The sequence below is a fragment of the Sapajus apella genome, unplaced genomic scaffold, assembly GCF_009761245.1.
Source record: "Sapajus apella isolate SASKATOON/1434 unplaced genomic scaffold, GSC_monkey_1.0 scaffold60, whole genome shotgun sequence".
Classification (NCBI taxonomy): domain Eukaryota; kingdom Metazoa; phylum Chordata; class Mammalia; order Primates; family Cebidae; genus Sapajus; species Sapajus apella.
The window spans coordinates 12,999,080-13,002,241 of NW_022437000.1; the positions used below are offsets into that span (position 1 = coordinate 12,999,080).

Sequence of the window (3,162 nt, forward strand, 5' to 3'; positions counted from 1 at the left end):
CCGTCGTGGGGTCCCCGAGACTGTGGGACGAGGCAGAGTCTCTGTGAGGTTTCACGGTCGTGGGGTCCCCGTGACTGTGGGACGAGGCAGAGTGTCTGTGAGGTTTCACCGTCGTGGGGTCCCCGTGACTGTGGGACGAGGCAGAGTGTCTGTGAGGTTTCACCGTCGTGGGGTCCCCGAGACTGTGGGATGACTTCGGGTCTGTGGGAGCCATCGCCGAGTCCCCGTGGTTTTGCTGAGGGGTTAGAGCTTCGTCTGCATTGTGGCTCCGTGGAGCTCTGTAGTCGGCTTCAGATCTGAGCTGGGCCCTGAATCCAGCTTTTCCGCTCCCAAGTTGCTGCTCTTTCCCGATACCCCCTGGAGGCCCCGTTGCTCAGCAGTTGGGATCTGACTTAGCCCAGGAACTGCTTTTCTCCCGCGGAGACTGTCACCAGCGCATGCCTGTTTGATCAGCAGAGCTCTGTGGGGCGCGGGCTTCTGCGTTTCTAGTGCCAAGGAGGCCGTCTGCACAGGGGCTAATGCTCACAGGGGCAGTGCCTGTCCACATGGACTGTCTGGTGTGGTCGACCCTGGGGGCGTGGCCACCTCCTGCCCTTTCCAGGAGAGAACTGACCCCAGAGGTGGCTACTGGGAAATCAGGTCAGCAAAAATGGTTCCCGAGGGCTGCAGTTTTCTGTTTTGTCCCAGGCAGAGCTGGGTCCCCATCCTCTGGAAGGGTAGGGAGCCTGGCTCTGTGTCTCCGTCTCCCTGGCAGCCCATAGGGAGCAGTGCCAGGCCGACAGCTGCAGGCTGACTTGGGGGAGACACCACAGGGTTCTGGCATCGGATGTGAGCCTCCCAGCCTTCAGGAAGATGCTGAGAGTGTCAGCCTCACACTGGACGCTGTAGCTGCTGCTTCTGCTTGGGGTCTAGTGAACCCTGCACTAAGTGAAATCAGAAATATCCTTAAATGCAGCATCTGTATCCCTCACGTGACATAAGCCGGCAAAACACACACAGAGGACGGGTTTCACCATTGATGTGAAAGTGTGGCCGCGGCCGTTACTGTGAAGGTCCTCCCTCCCTCTTCAGTCTTTGAAGACAGCAGCGCCCTGGGCCTCGTAACCAGAGCTTGGGGAATCGGCCTGACCTGGAAAACAGCACATGGGCACCCTGATGAATGTCCCGTGACACCAGCCGGCAGTAGCCGGCATCTGCAGTAACGTCTCGAGGAGTGTGGGCACAGCGGACTCCTCTGTCCGCTTGGTGGGGTGAGGCGAGGCGGGAGCAGGGAGCCTCCCTGGTGAGCGTGTTGGGGCAGGACATCTTGGGGGGCAGGAAGAAGGGGACTTGTGGCCACCTGTGGTCAAAAGCCTGCCTGTGGCAGTATCCTGGCAGTCCCAAATCACCGTGTGCTGGGTTGGTTTGTGGTTCTGATCTCGGTCTCCTGTCTTTTTCGATAATCTTGCAGCCACCATGTGCCAGGCTCTGCTGGTCCAGCCCAGTGCATGGAGGATGTGCTGGGTCTCAGCCGAGCAGCCACGTCCCCTGAAGGGCTGCTGGGACCGGCTTGGTGCGGCCGGGGCTACAATGCTGCAGACGCTTCCCACATGTTCCCCCCGGTCCTCAGTCGCACTGTGGTGGGAAGGCAGTGATTAAGCACATGTTATAAATGAAGCTGAACGACGGGTGATGTCCGGAGAGAGGGGATGGCTGGGTATGGGAAGGCCCCAGGGCTCAGACCACATGGCCACACCCCGAGGACAGAGGTGCCAGGCGTGCAGTGGCCAGAGGAGTGTCCTTGGGGAGGGCGGTGATCCCAGGCCTCCAGGCCCTTATCTGTCAGCTGCACAGATGAAGAGCTGTGCCCCGGGGACCGGCCGGCCTGACAGGTGCACCCGGCCTCTGACAGCACCTCCCGGCATGGGGCTAAGTGAGATCCCGTGGTGTCCATGTTCAGTGCTGAATGGTCAGACTCATTCCTAGTGGGCAGGGCTGTGGTCAGCGCTTGCTTCTTGATGCTGTGAGCTGGGGCATCTCCTGCTTGTTGACCCTTTCTGTCTCTTTCGTTGGGGAAACTTCATGGAGTCCCTTAGCTACCCACATCCCTTTTCTGGAGATGTTTCTAGAATCTTCAACACTCAAAGGCCATCCATAAATGCCACAAGAGCACGATATGGGACACACGTGTGCGATCACGTGTGCACACTGCTGCTTATCCTGTGCTCCAGAACCTTCCACAGCCTCCTGCTGCCGTACCCCTTCTCTGTCTGCTTCTCCTGAAATCCAGAAATGTCCAGATGTGTCCAGACACCTGGAGAACCAGACCCACTCCAGCCCCCTCAGTCAGCAGGTTGCCCATCTGCAAGCCGCAGAGCATGGGTCCCATCCCCACTGTGGACACGCGGGCCCCAGATCCTCAGAGGCGGCTGCATGGATCCCCACTGTGTGCCTGTGTATGCAAACTCAGGTTTTCTGGTCACACTTAGGTTTTAAAAAGTGGAAGAAGCCTTCTACGTCACCAAACGGTCTAAATCAGATGCTGGAAGCAGCACTGCTCACCGTGCGTCTGTCTCCCCTGCCGGACTCTGTGTGTGTGTCTGAGCGTGTGATGTGTGTGGTGTGTGTGAATGTGTGGTAGCTGAGCATCTGGGGTGTGTGGTGTGTGTAGTGTGAGCATGTGGTGTGTATGTGGTATGTGTGGTGTATGTGAGTTGTGTGTTTAGTGTGAGCCTGTAACGTGTGTGTGGGGTGTGTAATGTGTTTGGCACGTGTCTGAGTGTATGTGGTGTGTGTGTGTCTAAATGTGTGGTGTGTGTATGTAGTGTGAATGTGTGGCATGTCTGAGTATGTGGTGTGAGTGTGTAATGTGAGCATGTGGCGTGTGTGGCATGTGTGTGGCATGTGTGGGGTGTATGTGGTATGTGTGGGGTGTGTGTGTGGTGTGAATGTGTGTAATGTGAGCATGTGGCATGTGTGTCTGTGTGGGGTGTGTGATGTGAGTGGGGTGTGTGGGGTATGACGTGTCTGAGAGTGTGGGGCGTGTGGCATGTGTGGTATGTTTGGTGTGAGCGTGTGGAGTGAGTGTATGGGGTGTGTGTGGTATGACGTATGTCTGGGTGTGTGGTGTGTGTGTGTACAGTGTGTGTGTCTGTGGTGTGAGTGTGTGGTGTGAGTATGGGG

General features: G+C 57.4%; 1 protein-coding gene across 14 annotated transcripts in view; it reads left to right on the forward strand.

The window, feature by feature from the left end:
* The window catches only part of MCF2L (MCF.2 cell line derived transforming sequence like), a 200,882-nt gene that overhangs the window by 131,375 nt on the left and 66,345 nt on the right, over nucleotides 1–3,162 (forward strand). The gene's annotated exons all lie outside the window — the stretch shown is intronic.